Source organism: Ursus americanus, chromosome X (assembly GCF_024610735.1).
Source record: "Ursus americanus isolate L20-20 chromosome X, mUrsAme1.1.p, whole genome shotgun sequence".
Classification (NCBI taxonomy): Eukaryota; Metazoa; Chordata; class Mammalia; order Carnivora; family Ursidae; genus Ursus; species Ursus americanus.
The window spans coordinates 27,476,391-27,503,087 of NC_142164.1; the positions used below are offsets into that span (position 1 = coordinate 27,476,391).

The 26,697-nt window shown below is 35.4% G+C and overlaps 1 long non-coding RNA gene across 1 annotated transcript in view; it reads right to left on the reverse strand.

Moving 5' to 3' along the window:
- LOC123796544 (uncharacterized) overlaps window positions 1–26,697 on the reverse strand; it is a 174,613-nt gene that overhangs the window by 30,561 nt on the left and 117,355 nt on the right. The window contains exon 3 of the long non-coding RNA XR_006780772.2: window positions 16,504–16,638. This is a non-coding gene — a long non-coding RNA (uncharacterized LOC123796544). The remainder of the gene's footprint in view (window positions 1–16,503; window positions 16,639–26,697) is intronic.

The following is a 26,697-nucleotide window of genomic DNA, read 5'->3' on the forward strand; positions in this document are numbered from 1 at the left end:
ACATATGAAAAAAATATATATTTGTGAATGCTGACACATAAATTTTCAATATATTACCAGATTAATTCCAGCAACATATAAAAGTGATTACACATCATGAATAAGTGGGATTGATTACAGGATTGCAAGACTTGTTCAAAATAAAAAGTCAATGTAATATACCCCACTATAGAATTAAGGGCAAAACTCGTATCATCATCTCACTAAGGGGGGAAAAAAAAAAAGAGCATTTGAAAAGATCCAGAACACTTACATAATAAAAACATTAAAAAATTAGGACTACCATTGAACTTGTTCAGCCTAATAAGGGGCATCTATGAAAACCAACTACTAAAATCATAATTAATGATGTACGAGAAATCATTCCCCTAAATTCAGGAATAAGACAAATCTGCCTTCACAACTTCTATTTAATATTACACTGGAAACTCTAGCTAAGGCAACTAGGCAAAGAAAAAATAAGGACACTTAAATTGGAAAAGAAGAAATAAAACTCCCTCTTCTTGGCAGATAATAGGATCTTGCATTTAGAAAATCAAAAAGAAACCACTAAAAAAAACTATCAGAATAAAGGAGTTCAGAGAGGTTGCAGAATACAAAATTGCTGTACACAAATGAAATCTATCCATATATTAGTAATGATCAAAAAAGAAATATTGAAATTATGTAAATTTCATTTACAATAGTGTAAAAATACTTACATATATACTTGTCAAAAGACGTGAAAGGCTTATACATTAAAAAATTCAAAATATCACTGAGAGAAATTAAGTACAGACTACCCAAATGGGAAGACATCTGTGATCATGAATTGGAAGACGTAATATCTTGTTCAAATTGCAAAACCACACGAATTGATGTACAGATTTGATTTAATCTCCATCAAAATATCAACTAACCTTTTAGAAGAAACAGAAGATCATCCAAAATTTCATGTGAAAATACAAGAGATCCAGAACAGCCAAAGTATTTTTCAAAAAGAACAAACCTGGAGGAGACATATTTCTCTAGTCCAAAACATAGTACAAAGCTACAGCAATGAAGAGGAATGTGGTATTTTCTTACAGATAGACATACAGATCTATGGAATGAAAATGAAACACAGACATGAAGCCCATATATTTATAATCTATTCATCACAAGGATGCCTTGATGATTCATTGAGAAACGAAACAATAATCTCTTCAACAAAGGATTATAGAACACATGAATATCCACTTGCAACCATGTTCAAAAAGTAACTCAAAATACATCATAGACTGACATGTAGAATCTAAAACTATGAAATTCCTTGAAGGACTAAATACCCATGATCTTAGGTCGAGCAATCATTTCATAGATATGGCTTCAAAAGCAAAAATGACAGAAATAAAATAGATAATTTGGACTACATGAAAATTAAAATCTTTTCTACTTAAAAAACTACTATACGGAAAGTCAAAAGACAACCCACAGAAAGGAAGAAAATTTTTGCAATTCCGATCTCATAACAGAGTTCTATTGAGAATGTATAAAGAACTCTTATATGCAATAATAAAAAGACAACGCAACAGATAAATGAAAAATAAATTTTAAGGAAAACTTTCTCTAGTCTAAATATATCTGACACCAAATCATAGGGTATTCTTCCCCCAACAACCTATTTTCCAACTCCCTGGACACCAATATGGTGTCCTGAAATGAAATTCATTATCACTCCAGGTACTTACTGTCATACTCTAAAAAGGTTTAGTAGCTCAGTTTCACAAGACGACCCTCACTTCACATGCCAGGAGCATGTAATGGTCCTCAGAATACTCAAATTTCTGTCCAAGCTGCCTACAAACTTGAAGGTTCACATAACCTCCCTACTTCTGATTTAATAATTTACTAGAATGGCTCACAAAACAAGAGAGATGTACATATGTTTAGCAGTTTATTATAAAGGATATTATAAAAAATACAGATGGACAGGAAGATGAAGAAGTACATAGAAAAAGGCCCGGAAATGTCCATAATACAGGAACTTGAGGTGTGTCACCCACCAAAAACATGCACGCATTTGCCATCCTGGAATTTTTCTAAACTCCATCCCTCCAAAATTTTTGTAATGGGTTCATGACAAAGGCATGAACATGTATTCATTATGTTAAGCCACACCACTCCTCCCACTCCTTCCTGAAGGAGGTGGGTGGTGCTGAACGTTCCAAGCTTCTAATCAAGGCTTGGCTTTTATGATAATTAGCCCCCATGCTGGAGCTACTCAAGAGCCTACCAAGAGTTGCCAGATTTGAACAAAAGACATTACTAACATCCAGGAAATTCCAAGGGATTTTGGAGCATTATGTCAAAAACCAGGGACAGATATCAAATATATATTTCTGATTTTTTTAAAGATTTTTATTTCCTTATTTGCCAGAGAAAGAAAGAGAAGCAGATTGCCTGCTAAGCAAGAAGCCTAAAGCGGGGCTCAATCCCAGGACCCCCCAGAACCCGGAGATCATGACCTAAGCCAAAGGCAGATGCTTAACTGACTGAGCCACCCAGGTGCCCCTAGAAGCAAATATCTATTATACATACAAAATCTGCTCCAAATCATTAGTCCTTCAGGAAAAGTAAATCAAACCTACAATGAGATAACACTTCACAGCTGCTAGGATAGGTGAAATTCAAAAACAAATAAACACAACACAACAAGCATTAGAGAGAACGCTGAGCAACTAGAACTCTCAGACATTGCTGGTGGGAATGTAAAATGCCATGGCTGCTTTGGATAACAATTTTGGCATTTTCTTAAAATCGTCAACATTGAGCTACCATATGACTCAGTAGGTATATACCTACTCTTATGTACATAAGCAAGAGAACTGAACATGTAGTTCACAAAAACGTATACACAAACGTTCCTAGGAACATTATTAATAATACCCATGTCATGGGGGGCGCCTGGGTGGCACAGCGGTTAAGCGTCTGCCTTCGGCTCAGGGCGTGATCCCGGCGTGCTGGGATCGAGCCCCACATCAGGCTCCTCCGCTATGAGCCTGCTTCTTCCTCTCCCACTCCCCCTGCTTGTGTTCCCTCTCTCTCTCTGGCTGTCTCTATCTCTGTCAAATAAATAATTAAAATCTTTAAAAAATAATAATAATAATAATACCCATGTCATGGAAAAAAACAAATGTTTATCAAATAATGAATGGACACATAACATGTGATATATTGATACAATGGAATATTGCTCAACAATAAAAAGAACTGTTGACATATGCTATAACATGGACGAACCTCAAAAATACTATTCTATATTTGCCATTCCATTTATCTCAGTGTCTATAACAACAGAATCTGAAATACTATTTCCATTTCCTAAGGCTGGGGATAGGAGAAATGGGGGTTAATGCCAACGGCAACTTTTTTATTTCTGGGAGAATAAAAAATGTTTTCAAAATTAATACGCTGATGGTTGTTCATTGAGTTTACCCAAAAAACATACTTAATTGTATAAATTAAATGTGTTATTTTTATGGCAGTAAATAATAGTATCTCAATAAAGCTTTATAAACAAGAGTAAAATCAACTAACATTTACTGAGTACTTCTATTTTTTGATAATAATTTATTATGTAATGTTAGTCACCATACAGTACATCCTTAGTTTTTGATGTAGTGTTCCATGATTCATTATTTGCTTATAAGACCCAGTGATCCATGCAATAAGTGCCCTCCTTAATACCCATCACCGGGCTAGCCGATCCCCCCACCCCCCCTTCCCTCTGAAGCCCTCAGCTTGTTTCCCAGAGTCCATACACTGAATACATCTTAAGTTCCACAAACTATGGTATTTTGTTATTTACCTTGAGAGAGAGAGAGACACGGAGAGGGTGCGAATGGGGAGGGGCAGAGGAAGAAGAAGAGAGAGAATCTTAAGCAGGCTCCATGCCTAGCGAGGACCCCAACTTGGGGCTCCATCTCGGCTCTGAGATCCTGACCTGAACCGAAATCGAGAGTCAGAGTCTTAATCAACTAAGCCACCCAGACGCCCCTATGCTACTTATTTGATACTTATTATTTGACCAAATTCTCACAATAACACTGAGTTCGGTATTTAAATCATTAAACTCTTTTAGCAGAAGGATAATCTAAGGATCAAAGAAGTTAAGTATTCCTAGGCCCTAGGTCTGATAGCTAGTAAGTGGTCAAACAAAATTTCAACCCAGGTTTGTTTGATTTCAAAGCCATGCCGGCAAATGAACTTACAGCCCTACGCTGACTGGTCACTGGGAAACAGGCAATCACTGAAGAATAAGCGGACATAGTCAAGTCTGTAAAGGGTCTATGGATGGAAAAAATTGGGAAACTATAATTTGAGGAGCCAAATAGAGGAAACGAACAGAGAGGATAAAAACAATTCATAGAAAAGTAATAGAGAAGTAGCCGGATGTAGGGATATTAATTACATACCAGGCGCTTATCATGTTAGCACACAGGTGCTGAGAATACAGCAATTAATAAGACCTAATTGTTGTCGCAAAAAGATATTAGAGAAAATAGATGATATTTTTAAAACTCAGAGCCAAAACTGAGGTTTGACATACTGCGTATAGACTTCAGCTTGATGCTTACGCAAGATGTAGTCACTTGGACTTCAGGAAAGACAGCAGAGGCAAAGTCGCAGTTAGGACAGCTGTCTTCGACATCCCATTATTGATCCTTTTTATATTAGTCCATCTCCCAAAATACATTCCCCTAAGCTCCCTTACCTTTAGAACGCTTAGCAATCCATTTTAACTTCTTTCCTTGTTGTCTGCAAATAACCAGCCATCAGTCACTTAAACCACAGTGTGAAGGAGTTAGTATTATGTGAAACTTTGGTAGAAATGAAGTGACATAAATCATAGGTCTTACAAAAATTTTCCGAAATGTAAAGTGCTCAGAATAATATATTATTTAGTCTGTTCCATTTAATGCTTTATAAATATATATAACTCATGTTTTTCAGAATATTCTATAAATACTTGAGAGCAAGAGCCATATTTTCTATATATCCTAGACTTGTACTTTGCAGAGAGCTGATGGCAGGAATAAATATATGCTCAGTGTTTGGCTGACTGATTAGGAACTCTGTTAATTTTATCCTAATTATATTTCATGATATTTTCCAGGGAGTCAGAAATAGGTTTGATTTATTTATGCCCTTTACCAAAACGCAGAAAAAATTATGATAATTCCCTTCCCATCCCAGCAATGATTTCTAAATTCAGATTTTAATAATTGTAGTCCTTTCCTTTTTATTACATCAATATTTTAACCCAAGTAGAGTAAAAATAATAGACTTTCAAATGCACTAAACCATTTACTCTTCACAAGGGGCTTCTTACATTTTTGAAATTCTAGGCTGTTGAACTAGACCAAGTGAGTGATTTGTCCCTTAGAAAATGCAGATGGCTGGATGTATGTTAGGAAACCCCTTGGAGCGGGGCTGGAGGGAACCTATACTTACTTCAAACTTATGTATCTTCAAAACTCTCCTGAATAAAGAATATCTATACACAGTAGGCCAAGTCCTACAGCTCTTTCATAAGAAAAGTTCCCTTTGTACTCAGTAGGAGCTTTCTCTGCATGAGGATTCCTAGCTCAGCAGCGCCTGACCTGAAAATCAAACATCCTTCGCCCCCGCAGGCAAAGCCTCAGATTAAAGTATATATAGAAAATTGGAAGCAAGGAGTTTATGATGAAGTATCCCACTAATCACGTTTGGAAGCTACAAAAACCTACAGCACCTTAAATTTGTATACAAAGAAAAGTACTTAATTCAAAGCTTACCATGAATACCAAAGGGCCATGAACAAAAATCACCTCTTAGAAAGGCACAGTAGGTAACCACCTTTATTGCTTAACTTGAAGATCATCAGTTGGAACCCTTCCCTCCGTAAATGATGTCTTCCCTGTTCTCTCTGGTTCTGAAATGCTGACAGCACTGGAGCCATAGAAAGGAGAAACTGGTGAAGAAAGGAGTGCGATTAATATTAATTGCAAATTTACTATGTTCAAGGCATCAGCACCTCAGAACTTCTAACAACCTAATGAGTCAAGGGTAATTATCCCTATTTTTAAACTGAGTAAACTGAGGTACAAGACAAGTTCAACAACTAGTCCAAGGCTACAAACTAGCACGTGGCAGGAACAACATCTAAAGCAAGGTATCACGGTCAAGAATCCTATAATCATAATATGGAGACACCCAACTTCCTTCTCCTTCAGTCTAGTAATGAGGGTCAAAGAGGAGAAACAGTGAATTCTCCAGTAAGTTGAAAAGAGCTGATACGGCAGGTGAGAGTGGGAAAATGAAATACCGAACACAGACTTTTAATAAAATTTCCCGTTCAGGTGCCTGAGTCTTAAAAAAATAATTTAATGTACCCTCCTCTACAGAGGTCTTTCTATCCCGCAGAGAGTACGGATCCATATAACATCATGAGAATTTGTGCCGTCTGCAAATACTATAGCCCCTCCTGGCGTGTGAAGGAAATATTTATCCGATTTCCAACCTCCAATAAATATTGTTGTGAAAATCTTCTGGAGTTTTCCTTGAAAATAACTCCACAGCTAATACTAATTTTCACTTCAAGTTCTATAAACTCTTTGCAAAAAAAAGCCATTTTCAGGAAATTTGCCTGCTCGTACTTGAGTAAATCTACAAGGCAGGTATTACTTCATATCCCATAAAATATAATATCAACTCAAGGCAGACAAATAACATTTATCATCCATCAGTCAAGTGCTTTCATTTTGCAGTTTTATCTGCTATCCAAAAGCTACTTGTTTACTGGGTACTCTTATCTTTTCTCTGCATGAACTGCCCTTGCAATAAAGCAAGCCAAGGATTTCGACAGTGCATGGAGATTTGGTTTTGATTTGAAACCAAGTCAAGATTTCACTTTGATTCCGTTCTCTTAGATGCTTGTATTTCATACAAAGCCATAATACCAAACCTGGCCTGAACTGTGAACATCTCTCTCTATTATGGGGAAAAGGAGAAATATCTCCTGAGTAGCTCACGAACAACAAATTAATCTCTAGGTTTGTCAAGGGATTTTCCCAGAGTAATAAATGATCTGATAGGATTGGAATTGCTGACATCTAGTCAAAGCAATATAAAAAGGGAACAGTCTATTGACTCTCCTAAGCATTTCACTTTAGAAATAACACTCAATAGATGTCAAAGGGTAAAATGAAAGCATCATCTGTTATCAATTGCCAAATGACAAAGATGCTCTATTTAGGAGGGACTGAAAGACCCATCTTACTACAAATCTCTCCCCCACCAGCATATCACGACTCTTGAACATACTGCCATAACCATTTCGTCTCAGAAAAGGACTAGAGGGAGAACCAGCCATTTCACTCATTTACCAGATTGTATTAACAAGGAATGTTAAGTATCTCTCTTCTATGTGACCATTATATACTGTGCCAACCTCGCTCATGACATTCATCAATCTACATCATGATAGCTTCTATTCAGTGTCCCATATCATCTCTTAGATCCTTGAGGAAAGGGACCTATTAGATGGCATTTCCAATGCCTAGAACAAAAAACAAAGCCTACTAAGTCATATTTCCATAGTAAGGATTCCACGAATGAAGAACTGAATGGAGAGAGGTAGAAGTAATGACGACATGAATTACAAATTGCAATGACAAATTTATATTATTAAGCCATTATCAACCAGAGCACAAACCAAGCCCCTAAAAAGGAGGGTACAACTGGGGACTTTTCAAGTTACCTGAAACTTATAGATGAGCTTTACGTAATTCATACAGTATAATCAAGAAGTGTTTTTTAAAAAAATTGCTTCCAGCCTTGAAAACCTAGGAGATTTCATATTGTTTTAAAAAATCAATTATGCCTGCTTCTTCATGGGAAGTTAGGAGATAGCTCGATCAATCCATATAAGAGTCAATATTCCTAAGGGGCAATCACCTGTTGTCCCCATTAGATGGGGTTTGGGCTTTTCTTTTGTTTATGGTCCCTATGTGACCCACTTTTATTTCGTTATGTTCAATGTCTAGCCAATAGAACTACATGACATTGTGCACTAAAGGAAGAGTACACACAAGGCAAGTATGTTATTATCTATAAAGGTTAGGAGAGAAGAGGTCACTGAATTTGAAGAAAATGAGTATGTAAGAAACAAACTGAAAAAATACTACCACTTCCTGGGTATACTGGCATCGAGGGGAAAGGAACAAAATCTTTGCCTTGCTACGTCATTTTTTAAAAAGATTTTATTTATTTATTTGACAAAGAGAGCACAACCAGGGGGAGCTGCAGGAAGAGGCAGAGGGAGAAGCAGGTTCCCCACTGAGCAGGGAGCCCAATGCGGAACTCGATCCCAAGACCCTGAAATCATGACCAGAGCCAAAGGCAGCCGCTTAACCTTCTGAGCCACCAAGGCACCCCTTGCTACGTCATTTTGCTGAGAGTCAGTCCTGGACAGGGGAACAACCACAGGGTCAAGGTTATGATATGCTCATTCTTTATAGATCATAACGTAATATTCAGACTAACTTAAAACTTCATATGACAAACACAATTTTCACTGAAGAGAATGTTTCAGTTAATGTCGAGACTGAAAATAAATGGAGAAAGTGGTTCAGATGGTGTTTGCTCAATTAAAGAGCCAATCAATAATTTCTTTTCATGAACCTTGGAATATAATTTTGCTTTCTTCCATTCACATGCAAATGTATTATTTCAAGTGAACAAAAGAGGCACAAAGAAAGAAACTCAAACGTTATGTATCCTAATACTAGGGGTATAACATGCCAAGTCCATTTTTTTATAAAGCATTTTTTTCCAGCTTTTGTACAATAGGGCAGCTGTTTCTATTCATCCAGGGTTTCATCCTTTCTTTCTGGCCTTCTGTCTTTCGTTTTCTTTTTGAGGAAACTGGTGAATGTGATTATAACAGAATGTCGTCCTAAATCATATTCATAATAACAAAATTTTCTATTCAAGTATCATTGACAAATGTAAAGTGTTTCTATAACAAAGACAAAATATAAAAACCCAAATGTTTGTTAGAAGCAAGAATCACTATGGAAACCATTTCTACGTATTGGGGTTTTGTGTGCCTCTTGGGTAGAAAATTTCACAAAAAGATGGTAAACTACAGATGTTAAGAAAAAAGTATAAACGTGTGCAATCATCAGATTTTGTGATAATTCCCTCTACTATCAAAACCAATAATATTTCTATTTAAGAACTAAACACACTACTTCCAATATGAAATAATTTGGTAAATTTTCTCATTACTATCAGTGGCTTTACAAAACACGTAAGGAGAGGTAGGTTGATAAAAACACTCGAGAAACTACGTATTCATACAGAGAAAAATTCAACAGATGAAGTATATAAATGTGTTCTGAAATTACTATGTGTTGCTTCTGTCAAAAAAATTAATAAGCATTCCATAAATCACTGAAGGGAAAGCTAGACTCCACAACTGTATTCCTAAGACTTGAATGAAGAAACAGGAACACCTTTTTGACAATGTTATTGTCGTTTTAGGTCTTAATTTATAAGGAATAATTGATGTCAGTGAATGACATGTAGGAGGGTTCTTTTAAAATATCAGATGTTTATATTCAATAAACAAGAGAAGTAGTATTTATTGAGAACTTACTAGGAATCTAACTTTTTTCACAAAATCATATAAATTAAATCATAGCAAAGATCAGGTTACTTTATAGATTTTTCTCTCACTATATATACATGATAGAGATATATAATATCATACCTACCTCATAACGTGGCTACGTATTATATAACTCAGTATCGATATATATATATATATATATATATCAACATATATAGTTCCATTTCAAAAATGTAACATGAGTATAAGAAAATCTATTTCAGGGGCACTAGGGGTACTAGCGGGCTGAGTCCACAGACAATGCAACACTTCACTTCAGGGTCCTGAGTTTGAGCCCCACAAAGGGAACAGATATTACTTAAAGAAATACAGTATTTCATGATGTAACTATATATACAGTGTATATATCTAAGAGAAAGAAATAATATGATTGAGATAGGATTATTTTCCTCATTTTACATATAAAAAATTGAGAAAGTGGTAAAGTAGCTAACTCAAGATCATGTGAATAATCTGTGGTAAAAATAATATCCTGATCCGGCTTTCTTAAATTCCAAAGCTTATCCACATTGCATTTGGCGACACAAATTCACACTGTGGTCAATGACTCCCTTATTTTAAATATGAAAATGCTCTCTTCCGGTAGGAGATGGAACGCTCAGTAAGTTATACACTCTTCTGTTTGATTTCCATTGTGACAAAGAATACCAGAACCTCTAAGGAACAGAAATAAACATGAGTCAACATCCACCACTAGATCAAGCCAGATGACCTGGATGAAAGTTGTGCATCCTGTCTGTACTACGCAAAGCAAAATGAAAAGGATTAAAACATGGCCTCCCAGGAGACAGAAACTCCTGACGCCGAAAAACTTCAACTGACAGTAACCTGGCCAATCGCCAAAAGAGAAAGTTGGCTACATGAAATGTGATATGGTTCAATTATTATTTGTAAAGAAAATATACAAAACTCTGCATAATCATACTGAAGTTGGCTTTTTCTTAGGCAGGTAGTACCTGCTACATAATCTCCTTTGTCTCATTTGAAGAAACACATGGATGGTAACCACTGGGAAAAAGGAATTAAAATTACCTCAGATTTATCCACAAAGAGAGCTTTGATAAACATGATGATTAAGCTATAAAAGAAGTTTTTCTTCTTTTCTCGTCTTATTCCTGAGAATATCAATATCTTCCCTCAATTATATTCTCTAAAGCAACTCACTTCTAATTTGATACAGTTTCATTGAGGTAAAATTTAGATACTATAAAACGTACCCACTGCAAATTTACAACTCAATGATGTTTAGTAAATTTATACATTAGTGCAATTATCACTATAATTCAGTTTCAGAACATTTCCATAACTTCAAAAAGTTCCTTTGTGCCTCTTTGCAGTAATTTCTGTTTTCATCCCAGTACTAAGCAACTAGTGATCTTTCTGTCCCTGTAAATTTGTCTGTTCTGTAATTTCATACAAACAGAATTATACAATATGTAGTCTTTATGAGTGGCTTCCTTCACAGAGCATGTTACTGAGGTAAATTCATCCTGTAGCATTTTCTAAGAGTATACATGACAAACAATGTTACATTCGTTTCAGGTATGTGACTTAGTGATTTGACAAGTTTAAGAATTATGTTCTAATCACCACAAACGTAGCCACCTGTCATGTTATTTCACTTTAAAATATCGTACACTGTATTCCTTATGTTGCGCCACTCATTCCCATGAATTATTTATTCCAAACCTGGAATCCTGTATCTCCCTCTTTTCTTCACCAATATACCACACACACACTTACAGGAAGGAATATTATAAATCCATAAAAAAGAATGATATTGTGTCATTTGGGTCAAACTGGATGGATATAGAAGACATTATGCTAAGTGAAATAAGATAACTCTTTGAAGATTTCTATAAACTGCATGTCCTTGGGGCACCTGGCAGGTTCAGTCCATAAAGCATGCAATTCTTTTTTTTTTTTTTTTTAAAGATTTTATTTATTTATTTGACAGACAGAGACAGCCAGTGAGAGAGGGAACACAAGCAGGAGGAGCGGGAGAGGAAGAAGCAGGCTCATAGCGGAGGAGCCCGATGTGGGGCTCGATCCCAGGACTCCGGGATCACGCCCTGAGCTGAAGGCAGACGCACAACCGACTGAGCCACCCAGGCGCCCCAAAGCATGCAATTCTTGACCTCAAGGTCATAAGTTCGAGCACCACACTGGGTGTAGAGATTACTTAAAAAAAAAAAAAAAAAAAAAAAAAAACCCTGCATTCCTTCAGTTTGGCAAAGTGATATGATGAACGAACACATCCTTTAGTTTCTACCAAAATGAGTTCAAATTCGGTCTATTGTTTAGGACTCGAAGGCACAGCTCACAATTTCATCATCTCTAAAACGAATATTATACCAACTTTATGGGGAACGTATGTGAAGTAAATAAGACATGCAGTGATTTGCAAGTATTTCTAAAAGGCCTCAGAAACTTTTACTCAAATTACATTTTATGGGGAAGCCCATCATATACAACAGATAAATGCACAGCTATTAACGAAGCGCCTGGTAGAGAAGAAATTCAAAAACAAATTGAAGAAATTCAAAAACAAATTTGGAAAACATTGTGATTATGTATACAACTTTTTTAATGCTTGCCATAAAAGAGCAGAAAATAAATGGCAGCAATTAATATTACATAACCACTGTTCGTTAAATCAACACTTGAAAAGAAACTGTAGTCATGGACCACTGGGAATAAGATTGGAAGCAAACAATCTTTTGGCCCATTTATTTCAATGTAACAAGTTTGTTCTGGGTAATGTTAACTTCAAACTTAACATTTCCAAATCAAATTGTAATTTTAATGCACTACAGCAGTTGATCATTTAACAGATTTATATCCTAAATTTAGCATCAACACAAATAATTCTAACATAATTTCTTTGTTGAAGAAACCATCAGGTACAGTCACATACACTGGCACGAGGATTAAGAGACCTAATTTCTAGTTAGTAACCTAATACTAACCACACAAAATGATTCAATTACCTCGAGGTTTATTGCTTTCCTTGCAGCAAGGAGGTCAGCACAATTTTCCTGTACAGGACTAGATACCAAGTATTTGATGTTTTCTGAGCCACAGAGTCTCTGTTTTAATGACTCAACTCAGCTGCTAAATTCCAGAATCCTTGATAGTCAATACATAAACAAATAGTTACAGCTGCGTTTCCATGCAATCTTATTTACAAAAACAGATGGGGGACAGAATCTGGCCCACTGGCCATAGATTTTCAAACCCTGCCAAGAAAATACCAGAGTTGGACCAGATTATAAATTTCCAACCTGGCAAGGCATCATGGTAAATTCGAGTAGCTTTCATAAAATACAGATTTCTGGCGCCAATCCCACCCCATCACAACCCACTGAATCAAAATACCAAGTGTAACACCCAACAATCTCTCAAACCCAGACTCCTTAAGTAATTTAAATGCAGGTTCACCAACAATGCTTAACAATGACTGAAGTACATGATTTCCAAGATCTCTTCCAACCCTAAAATTCATTGATGCATACGTATTCTTGCCAGTCATTCTGATCAATTGGAACTTACATATAAACACAAAAGATACTGGAAAAATTTCATGGCTTTGGATGAAATAAATTGTGGAAACAATTAGTAATCATGTAGAAGATATCAAGATTAATTTATATTACAAATATGTGTATAAACCATGGACATGCTAAAAACATTGCTACCATTAAAAAAAAAAAAAAAAAAAACAACCCAGAAGTCCTTGGATTTGCCATTCTGAAGGATTTTTCTTAGAACAGTGATTTTCAAAATTCCTGGTCTTTAAGAAGCCTTCACATCGGTTAAAAAATTATTGAGAACCTTAAAGAGTTTTTCCTTATGAGGATATAGGCATAGTTTGTGCAGATCTCTTTATATTAACATTCTAGAAATGGAAACTGATAAAAATTTTAAATTAGCTATTATTTTAATAATAAACCCCTACATGTTAATATTTTAAAATTATACTTTAAAGAATCTTGACAAAAGTAGCATTGTTTTGCAGTTTTTCCTATCTCTAAGATGTGGTTTAATAGAAGACAGATTTCCCTACCTACCTCTGCAGTTTGTTACCATATATTGTATTGGTTGAAGTATATGATGAAAATTCAGTCTAACATAGATCTATAGTTGGAAAAATGGGTATTTTAAGAGCATTTTCAAATACTTGTAGATATTCTTATTTGAAACTAAACCAAAATTAAACAACTGTCATTTCAAGGTTAGTTGAAATGCGGAAAGAAAAATTTTAACAATATACATTTTATTCTGTTACATTCAAATCCATTGGTCCATCTTGAACTCTGAATGCCAGTGTGGCATTCATTTTACCCATGCTTCATTTTATAGTACCAAATATCGGTCATCTGAAAACTACTGGTTTACCGACTTATGCAGATTTTCCAAATGGTTACACCTTTCATTATATAATATCCAAAAATAATAGGTATTAATATAACCACCAATCTCATAAGAAAATTCATTAACTATTGAGGAGTAGTCTCAAACGTTTCGAGATATTAATTTTTCACCAAAATCACAAATTTTATCATTGGCAACAAATAACTCTCAGTTGTTTTCCTTGAAGTGACAAGCTCACTTCACTAATTAAAGAAAAAAAATGTAAAAGCACCTAAATGCGATTAACCATACGTTATAGGTCTTTCGAGTACAACTGTTGTTGCATAGAAATTGGTCACTTCACCTAACAATTTAAACAATAACACAAATGAATTTCGAAAAACCAAACCTGGAAAATAAAAAAATATTTTAATTATCCAAAACTGGATTAGATAGAAAGTCCTGAAAGATACACAACCTGGTCCAATCACCAAAAAGTACCTACTAACAAAAACTGAACTCAATTTAGGATGAACTGATACAAGAAAGAGAAGGCTAATTTTTTTTATTTTAATTTCTTAATTTTTCAATTTAATTATTTAATTTGATTCATAGTATAGTCATCTACCTATTTGGAAAAGAAAACAGCTGTATGTGCACCATGGCTTATAATATCTTCATGTGACTCACTAATGGGCTATATTTCAACCAATAACGGGTAGAAATTCAAGGAACTAAACAAAGATTCTGTCAAATCTACAGCAAAGCACCACTGCTGTAGCCCTAAATACCTGTTATTAGCTTACACAAATATCAAAGTCTTTCTTTTACGAGTAAATTATTCTATTTTCAACCAAATTGAAAAATGGACACTAAGAGTTTACTGCGGTCAACACATTAAATGAAGCACTATTTAACAACAAAGGTATAAAAATATGGCATCAGAAATAAACAACTTGCTTTTCCCAATACTAAAGTCCATGAGAGACTATGGACCCCGGGAAGCAAACTGAGGGTTTCAGACGGGAGGTGCATAGGGAAGGGGGTAATTGAGTGATGGAAACTAAGGAGAGCACATGTTGTGGTGAGCACTAACTAGTGATTCACTGAACACTACAGCAAAAACTAATGATATACTATACAGTGGCTAACTGAACATAATAAAAAAATCAAAAAAATATAAATAAATAAAAGACATATTATAAACATTAAAAAAATCCAATATACCATGACAGTAAGCCATTTGTGTAAGTAGAAGATTATTTATTTTTTAGTAAGTGGCAGTGTTCTTTTGCTTTTCACCTAGTGCAACATATATAGTGTGCTATAAGACTTTCAGTGGTCATTTCATTGGTTAGGTCATAATAAATCAATGAAAAAAGAGTGGGGGGAAAAGCTTATGAGAGAATGAAGTTTGCCAACGACCACCTGAATCAGCGCAGAAGTGCACCTTTTAGTCCCAGTAGAGTCTTGCAATGAGTGGAACCCGTGCCTACAGCTTCACTACAACCACCAAAAAACCTTGAAATAAAGGCTAAAAGATGAGTTGCACATGAATTCCAGAACCACACAAACTATAGGAAAATAAATGTGTAGGAATTTTTGATAGCTAAGCTTTAGGGCAATTTGTTACACAGGGATACATAACTAATACATCAACTATGTTTTCATAATTTTTACTGTATTTGTATGTATACATTAACATATAGCTTTGTTTTACGGCTTTTAAAACATGTCATAAAAAACCATTTCCAACTTTCTTATTTCACAATATTTTTTGAGCTTTGTCCATGCTCTTATATGTATAGGTATACATAACTCATACATAATATATAACTTTAACTGCTGCATGGTATTCTGTATCAGAATGAAATTACTTGTGATTCCCACCACTCAAAGAGGAAAAGATGGATTCTTTACACACCACCACCATTATAAACGTTACTAAAGGAGCAACAGTATACATGAATCCCTCTGCACATGCTTAGAAACTTCTTGAAATCCTGTTGCTATGTTATAGGATACATGCATTCCAGCTTTATAGATATTAGCAAATTGTTCCGACAAGTAATTTTATCAACACCATTTTTACCACTGATGAAAGACTTCCCATTTCTCCACATCTCTACAAATACTATCAGAAGAACTAGTGCCCTAGAAACACACAGGTAGTCAACTTATGATTTTAAAAAAAGGATGATTTAATAAAAGAATTAATATTAAATGGCATGGCCAGGCTGTAGGGGAAAGACATGGGATAGCATGGCATCTTAGAGCTGTACAACTACTGGGACTAAGGGATGAAAGGACAGAGTACATAGTCAAGCAAGAAAAGGACTAAGAATCATATGATAACTGCCGTCAGAGGAGCTAGGAACTCCAAAGGACAAAACTCAGCACTAACCAATCCTGCAACGAATCAGTCTGCGAAATCAATGTTTAGATGCTCTTACCATGTATTATTCTCTTACATTGCTCTGATCTCTCAAGGCACCTTCCTGGTCCAAACTGAAAAGAGCTGGAGGCCATGGAAGCCCACTGATGTACTCCATAGACGTCAGCCACTTGGGGCAGGATTGAGAGTGTATCTGGAGGGGAAAACAGAACTATGAGGACATTCCATTTCATGCCTGTCAGCATTATCTATTCTTGTCCTTCATCTAGATGAAATATGTGTGTGTCCAAACACAGGAAACACATAAAATTCATCATACAGATTAACGATCATGGTGTGCCTTAATGTGGTTATATGCTGACTTAAAATCAAAAATTTCATTGACCATCTATCTATGCTCTTCAGGTAAGATACGGAAGGTGATTTGCATACCTGTGATGCCACTAAATACCAATGCTTCTAAAGATAATACTTGCCCTCGACGATGAAATTTTCCCTCCTTTCCATGAATATGTGAATAATACGATTCCAATACATATTTTGGGACTGTGTCTTAGAGTCACTTCTGCTGCTAATTATTGTCTCGGTCAAGGATGCACCAAAAAGCACATGGCACATAAAAATTACAATTCACAAATATTAGGCATGGAGTAGTGTTAACAAAGGGATAGTGCAGTATACCAGGACTCTTACGACGCCCAAAATCACAAACGGATGAGGGTAGAGAAAGTAGTAACAGAAAAACACAAAAAGGAAAATATAGAGAGAAAACTGTCTTGAAAAGGTTTTTGGACTTTTATTCAAGGGATGAGATGACCCAGAGACAAGTCCACAGGAAGGGTACCAGGAGAATAATTTTCATGACCATACTTTCCTTCCCCTCTGATATACTCCTGAATCCAACCAGACGATGGAGGAAAAAAAACTCACTAGTATTTCGTACAGGTCAGCTTCCTAAACCAAGAAATAGAGTGTGTTAAGAGGGGAAAACAAACTGTTTGGTTCATCAGATGTTTTAAGATACGGCAATCACAACACTTTGACTAATGATGTTGCTTTAATTAATAACCTTATTGCACAGTAAATCACATAAAAGATTATCACATGTTTTATGAGCATCCAAGTTTGCTCCTCTGGTATTTTTCCTATTTATTCATTTTCCCAATGTTTTCTTTTTTCTTATTAATAAAACACTTTCACGACTCAGATGATGTTTAACTTTTTGAATCTTCTTGATTTCTTATCTACCCCAGAAGTAACTTCCTACATGATTTGTAGTCTGAGACATTTCAACAAAAACAGTAACTAACAACCAGTATGACGTGATTGAACACACCGGTTGAAATCTGTCTTCCGAAACACTGACTTATACAGTAACTATTACTTAACAGGTAGTTGATAAATGTTTCAGTAAGTGAATAGAGCACAAATGCTGTCAGGGTATTTGTACTTCTGATGCCCTGGGGCTCAAAACTGAGGTTAGATCTAAGATTTTGGCGTCCAACTATATTTAGGTCATAGTGAAAGTTGTAAAGATTAAACGAAGTACAGGGAGTCAAGGTTAAAAATGGGGAAATCCCTAGACAACACTGCTAATAAGAAAAGGAATGAATAAAAGGAAGAAAAAGATGACAGGAAAAGAAAAGCAAGAGAACAAACAATGGAATCCATACAACAAAGGAATACAAGAAAGAAAAGAAGAAAGAGGAGGGGAGGAAGTAGCATAAATTAGAAGAAAGAGACACTAAGAGGAAGGTGAAGGAGGAAATTAATAAGATGAAATACAGTGTCCACGTATCACTGAGATGAAGTTGGCTTTGGATATATTTATATTCTTTATGATTTGTAAAACTGAATTACCAATGTAGAGGAATGTGATGAATCCCTTATAATTGTGAACTTCTTTTGCAAGTTGTGGTTCTCTCAATTTTTGCTTATATATTGTGAGTGGACATAAACAGGTGTTACATAATACTTTTTTGTAAGAATCTATCTTGAGATAATTTTTATCACTAGAGAGATTATTAACACTATTAATATATAGGGATTCCTGAATCTGCCGAAATGAGGGAAGAAGGGGACCTTCTCTAATGCCAGTTACTAAAATGTAAAGTAATCTGATCACGCATCAAACTTGCACACTGTTTAGAAGTCATTTTAAGTCCCTATTTTAGTTATTACGATCATCAAGGAGAAAAAAAAAGTCTTTTCCTAAGACACTGACCTACAAAGGGCAGGCAGTGTTGTAAAACTATACAGTAATACTGTACCAATCTGGAAAATATGCCTTTAGGCTCATTCCTGGTGCCCAAGGCAGCAGCAAATCCTTCCTGTTGCCTCCTTTTTTTTTTTTTTTTTTTTAAGATTTTATTTATTTATTCGACAGAGATAGAGACAGCCAGCGAGAGAGGGAACACAAGCAGGGGGAGTGGGAGAGGAAGAAGCAGGCTCATAGCAGAGGAGCCTGATGTGGGGCTCGATCCTGTAACGCCGGGATCACGCCCTGAGCCAAAGGCAGACGCCCAACCGCTGTGCCACCCAGGCGCCCCCCTGTTGCCTCCTTTTGGCCGAATCAGCCAAAGATGTAAAGGACTCTGGTTCATAGATGGCTAGATTGGCCAGTAAGTTCCTGTTGAGCTGCACCTGGCACTTACACTGAGAACGAATGCTGGGTACTTCAGGCTGTATTCCCAGGAAGAAGCTATAATTCTATTAATCCAGAGTGTCCTCCTGTTCCTCTCCTCAATCTTTGCGCTTTATTGCATTTCACAAATATTCTGGTCACAGCTGGGACCACCAGCCTGTCGCATTGACTGTTGCGTCCCGGAAAGTGCCCTAGACCTTCAGCAGCTCCAGGATTCCTGCTGTGAGTGAGGCGGCTGCAGAGCAGAGGCTGTGCGTTGAGGAAGACAATGGTGGTTATGGGCCCACTTGTTGCCCTTTCTTAATCCGTTCTAAGAAATTTGGTCTTTCCTTTCTTTCTTATTTTTTTTTAAGATTTTATTTATTTATTTGACAGAGCACAAGTAGGGAGAGCAGCAGCAGAGGGAGAGGGAGAACTAGGCTCTCTGCTGAGCAGGGAGCCCCACATAGCGCTCGATGCCCAGACCCTGGGATCATGACCTGAGGCAAAGGCACATGCCTAACTTACTGAGCCACCCAGGTGCCCCAAAATTTGGACTCTCAATGGAAACACTGCGTAAATTTATATTTAAGTTGTATTATTGCCTATAGGATTTATTGATACCATTTATTTTGTCCTTCCTAAGATAATCTTTAATTCATTGTTCCTTCCTTTAAAACTGATTTTTCATTCTTGCTACATTATTTCTCCAATTACATTAAAAGATATGCATTCCATTTCTATTCATTCGGTGCATTCTCTACAAATTTGTGCAAACATGTTTAAGTGACTCATTTCTAAAGTGGACCTACATTTTCCCTCCTTCTAGATCAGATGCATATCGTGGAACAAAACAATTCTTTTACCATCCACTCACTTTTAGATCCTCCTTCAATTGTGAATAACATCTTCACTGACTGCATTATCATACGCCATACTTCAGGGTTTTGTTGCAAATTGAGAATAATATTCCGCTACCCTTTGGCTCCTATCACTGCTCTTGAGAAGTCAAGTGAAATTTCACCATGTGCTCATCTCTTAAACATGTTTTCTCTTCGAAGATACCCTACATGTTCTTACTTTTACATATCTGTAATTTCATTAACATGAGTCTAGTGTACAATTAATTTTTATATCTCTTGCTAGGGATGCTTGAGGTTTGTTAAATCTTTCAATCAGTATCTTAAATTAGTTTTTTAAAAAACTTTCTAAGTAATCCCTATGCCCAACATGGGGCTCAAACTGAATACACAGGGATCAAGAGACACACACTCTTAAGGACTAAGCCACCCACCCACCTTCCTTTAATTACTTATATTATGTCCTTTTATTCTCTCTCCAGCCACTCCCCTCCTACTCTGTAAATCCAATGAAAGGATAACACTCCTATTTCTAAAATGGGATGAATAGCATTATTCCTGTTATCTCTTAATAAATGGGCCTTAAAACGTAGGAAAACCAAACTTATTATGGAAGAGTAAAACAACAGCAACAACAAAAACCAATTACGTAGACGTGTGATTGTCCAACCTCCATTTAGTTCTGATGAAACAGAAAAGATCCCTGGTACAAAAACAAACAAACAAAAAAAAAGACCAAAGCTTAACTCAAATCTACTAAACTCTGGAGAATGCCAATGGTGGGGATGATTGGTGATCATTTTTGTAGTTGCTTAACAGTGTAATTAGAAACGGAATCACAGGTTGTCTACTCAAATGAGGAACGGCAGTACCATCAGGTGTTCATATGCTGATAAACACGGGAAGTATACACTGCATTGCTGGGACTCACTGAGTGCATTCCGGGCTATTGGCATTTAGGGTAAGGGTTTCCTATCAAAGATAATGAAATGTTCTCTGTAAAACCAATTCTACTTTTACATTTCAAACAGCACTCTTGTAATTACATAAAATGGCTGTATTATAATAATGTGATGCCAGCCTCTATTATATGTAAGATCTAAAGCATCAGCTAATTTAGGAAACCATCTGATGTCAAGAAGAGAAATCTCATTCTAAAGTAACAGATGTAAGGGTATTACACGTTTCAAAATTAAATGTTCGTTCTAAAGACAAAATATCTTGGAGACATGAAGCAATCAAAGTATACTAGCAGCAAATAATACTATAATAATTATGTAAGTTTATTATAGAGAAATAAAAAGAGTCCAACAGGTAGAAGAAATGGTAGGGAACGAAGAACTCTGTCAAACTTATTGCCAAGGTTAATTCATTTCGATATTTAATGTATTACAAAAAAATAAAATAAAAACAGAAAACCACAGACTAAATTATATATAATTACAAATAGGATGTGGTATGTTTCTATATGCCTCTGTATGACTATATCTGTGTCTATACTGGTGTGGATATTGCTTTCAAGTAAACGGATATTGCAATCCCTTAATTAATTTCTAGGATTCATCCTGCAGATTGTTATATTTTGTAAAATAATGTTCTATATCTATTTATATGGTTTCTTCCTTATCTTTCCTATTAATGAATTATACCAACTTATATTAAAGTTAATCCAATGATCCATTTATAAGATACTCTATACCTAAAAACCTTTACAACAAAAAAATTCAGGGCAAAGTGTTTCACCAAAGAAATTCATCTAAAAACTTAGCAGAAAAATAATGACATAATTATGGGAAAAAATTTTTGAGATATTAGAAAATATGGGATATTTCCCAATTCATTCTATGAAAACAGCAAAATGTTGATTCTGAACTTAAATCATTTATTTATAAGGAATGAAAATTACATAAAGAAAAAAACCCTAAAGTAAAAAGCAAAAAATGCCCAGAAGTATATAAAAAAGATTTAAAGTGTGCACTGAATTTTATGGGGAGATTTATAACATCTATGCAAGTTATCATATAATTTTTCTTTTTCGGGCTGTTAATTTCGTTTGTGCTCTAATGGAATCTTTTACTAAACTCAATTTCCCTATGAAAATTATACATTTTATCTGTTTCCAAATGTATTACACAGAATTCTGAAAAGTAATCACCTGTGACTTCTTTACATTTTTTATTTCTTTTTTTTTTTTTAAGATTTTATTTATTTATTTGACAGAGAGAGAGACAGTCAGCAAGAGAGGGAACACAAGCAGGGGGAGTGGGAGAGGAAGAAGCAGGCTCATAGCAGAGGAGCCTGACGTGGGGCTGGATCCCAGAACACAGGGATAACGCCCTGACCTGAAGGCAGACGCTTAAGGACTGAGCCACACAGGCGCCCCAACATTTTTTATTTCAATGCTTCTTGCCTGCATTATCTTTTTCCACATTTATAATCCTCACCTTTTATGCTGGATTACAATAGCTACTAGTTTATCTACTTTAGGAATTATTTTAAAAATTAGGGTTTTTATTTATTAGTTGTTTCTGTTTTTCTCTTCACTATCTCATTAATTTCTGCACTACTCTGTATTATTTGATTCCTTATATTTTCACTGGATTACCTGTCTTTTTTTTCCCACCTAACATTTTTACCTTGGATTTTAATTCGTTTATTTTCATTTCACCATCTTTATTGTTAAAATGTTCAAGGCTGTGACTACACCTCTGCTCACCTATGTAAACATGCTCCATAGGTTTTAATATACATGATTTTAAATCTGATTACTTGTGTAGAAACATGGGGATTCCTATTTGTGTTTCTCTTTTCATACAAGATATGCGTAATAAGAGTCCCCACCCAGCAATCCAAAGGGAAATAGCCTTTCATTTATTTTGTTAATTATTTGCATTATTGAGTGATAAGAAACAGATGTTTTAATATTTCCATTTCAAGGGACTTACTAAAACTTACTGTGTAAGCAGATATATACTCAATATTTCTGAAACATCCCATATGTTCTGGATAAAAAATTATTTTCTCTGTTATCTGGGTAAATTTTTAAAACATATCCATAAGATGTACTTCATTGTGTAAGGTGCTCAGGTCCTTCATATCTACACCCACCCCCAATTTCATACACTGTACTTGTTGTGTCTTATAAGGGAATGAATTGATTAAATTTCTAGTTATTAGCATGTATTTGTTGAAGTGTTCATTGACCTGTTATAGTTTCTGTTTTATAAAGGTGACTGTTGAGGGGCGCCTGGGTGGTTCAATCGGTTGAATGTCTGCCTTCAGCTCAGGTCATGATCTCAGGGTCCTGGGATTGAGTCCTGTATCTGCCTTACTGCTCACTGAGGAGTCTCCTTCTCCCTCTGCACACACACTCACCACTCGTGCTCTCAAACGCGCACTCTTTCTCTCAAATAAATGGATAAAATCCTTGAAAAAAAATATATAAAGGTGGTTGTTGTATTACTGGGTGCATATACATAATTGTTATAAACTTTTATCATAATTGGAAAGTTATAAAGCTTTCACATATGTTGTTCATTAAGACAACTGAAATACACAAATATTTAGAAATTTAACAACACACAATGGGTCAAGGATGAAATCAAAGAGAAAACAGAAAGGATCTTCACAAAATTGGGGGGGGGGAGAAAAACGAAAACCCATACCAATACCGATGGGACACAGCGAAAACAGTAGTAAGACGTAATTATAAACCAGCAAACACCTAAACTATACCGTAATAAATATCTCAAAATTAAAAACTAACTTTAAACCAAATATAAGTATAAAAGAACAAACTCAGCCAACAGTTAGCAAAAGGAATAAAATAATAAAGACTATGGAATTAAACATTCTCTACAAATGAAATAAACATCAGAAAAAAGAGAAAAGGTCAACAAAATCATGACTTTGCTATATGATAAATAAAATAATACATTTCCTGGAATAATAAAAAGGACTCAAATAAAATCAGAAATAAGGAGAAATTACAACTGATTACACAAAAATAAAAACAATCATAAGAAAATACTATTAATAAATGTATGACCAAAAATGCATAATCTACCAAAATGCATAAATTCCTTATACATCGAATATAACAATCCAGAATGAAGAAAAAGTTGAAAATCTAAAAACACCACCAATAACGACTAAGGATATTGAATCCGTAATCAAAAACATTCTAAAAACTAAAACCTAAGGCAACAGAGGGCTTTACATGTGAAATCTACAAATACAAAAGAAAAATTAATACCAATACTTAAACTCTTCCAAAAAATTGAGAAGGAGAGAAAAAACCCAAACTCCTTCTATGAGGACCAGACTACCCTTATGCCAAAGGTATATAAAGTCACTAGAAGGAAAAAAAAAAAAAAAGGAAACTAAGGCCAATATATAACATTCCTGCTGAATATAGAGGCAAAACCTAAACAAAATACTAATAAATCATTTCAATAACACATTAAAATAATCATTAAACCATAATCAAGGAGAATTTCTAGGAACCTAGTAAAGCGAGGATGCTTAATATTGTATAAATAAATGTGACATACATTAACACAATGAAGGATAAAAATCAAATAACCATCTCAAGAGATAAAGACAATTTTATGAATTTCCAACAAACTTGCATGATTAAAATGATTACGACGAACTAGGTATAGAAGGAACGTGTCTCAACATAAGAAAGACCATATATGACAAATCCATAACATTACATTTAATGAAGAAAAAGTAAAAGCTTTTCATCTTAAGATGAGAAAGACAAGTGTGGCAACTCTAACAACTTGTATACAACATGAAACTACAAGTCCTAGCCAGAGCGATTAGGCAAGAAAAAAAAAAAACTAAACTAATCCAAAATACAAAGAAACAAAACTGTCTATGTGTGTAGGTAACACAATCCAGTACATGGAAAACACTAAATATTCAACAAACCGAACTGTTAGAATAAACAATATAATAAATATCCTTCCTATACAGTAAATATACAGAAAATAGTTGCATTTCTATACACTAACAAAATGCACATGAAAAGGAAATTAATACACCGATTTGTAATGAAATACAAAAAACCATTTATACAATAAAAAGAAAAAAATTCCAACAATAAACTTAATCAAATAGGTGAAAGACCTATACATTAAAAGCTATGAAACACAGATAAAAGAAATTGAATGGGGCGCCTGGGTAGCTTAGTCAGTTAAGTGACTGCCTTCGGTTCACGTCATAATTCTGGAATTCTGGGATCAGGCATCCTACTCCCTGCTTCATGGGGAGTCCGCTTCTCCCTCTGCCCCTCCTCCTGCTTGTTCTCTCAATTTTCCTCTCTCAAATAAATAATAAAATCTTCCAAAAGAAAAAAAAAATTGAACGGACACAACAGAAAAATATCTCATCTTCATTAATTAGAAGACTTAATATTGTTAAAATGTCCATACTTCCAAAAGCAATGTACAGACTCACTTCTATACTCTGAAAATTACTTTGGCAGTTTTTATAAAATCATTATTTTTATTTTTTTTTAAGATTTTATTCCTTTATTTGAAAGAGAGAGAGCACGAATGGCAAGAGGCAGGCAGAGGAAGAAGGGAGAGACAGGTTCCCCACTGAGCAGAGAGGCTGACATGGGGCTCCCTCCCAGGATCCTGGGATCATTACCCAAGCCTAAGGCAGACGCTTAACTGACTGAGCCACCCAGGTGCCCGACTTTTTATAAAATTATTACAAATGATCTCAAAATCCTATGGAAAACAAAGAAACTCAAATAACTAAAATAATATTGAGATATAAGAAAACTAAAAGTTTTATATTTCCTGATTTCAAAATTTATTACACAGCTAGAGTAATGACATTATAATACTTATATAAAAACAGACCTGAAGACTGATGGAACAGAATAAAGAGCCCAGAAGTAAACCCATACACAAACAACCAACTGATAATCCATGAAGGTGCCAAGAATGTACAATGTGGAAAGGAAAGTCCCCTCAACAAATCTTGTGGAAAATTGGTTATCCACATGCAAAAGAATGTAATTGGACTTTCACCTTACGTACACCATACACATAAATTGACCCAAATTGAATTAAAATCCTAAATATAAAACCTGAAATAGTACAACTTCTAGAAAAACTATATGTGAAAGCTTCCGGACATTGGTTTTAACGATCATTTCTTGAAGATGACACACACACAAAAAAAAACCACAAACGGGACTCTATCAATCTAAAAAATTTATGCACCACAAAGGGAATGGTCAGCAGAGTAAAAAGGAAACACAGGAAATGGACGAAAATATTTGTTAACCATATGCCTCAGAAAGGGATAGTACCAAAACTACAAGGTAATCCTGAATCTCAGTAGGAAAATATTAATAATCTGATTAGAAAATGAGAGAATAATTTAGATAAACCTTTTTTTTAAAAACGACAGGAAAATGTCCAACAGGCAGATGCACCTGGGTGCCTCACTCAGTTACACCACCGAATCTTCATTTGACCCAGGTCATGATCTCAGGGTTGTGGGATGGAGCCCAGGGTCAGACTCCGAGCTCAGCGTGGGATCAGCTTGAGACTCTCTCCCTCTCCCTTGGCCCATCCACCCTACTCTCAAATAAAATGTTATTTGAGAAAATGCACCTGCTTTCTCTCAAATAAAATTTTAATCTTTGGAACGCCTGGGTGGCTCAATTGTTAAGCATCTGCCTTCGGCTCAGGTCATGATCCCAGGTGCTGGGATCGAGCCCCGCCTCGGGATCCCTGCTCAG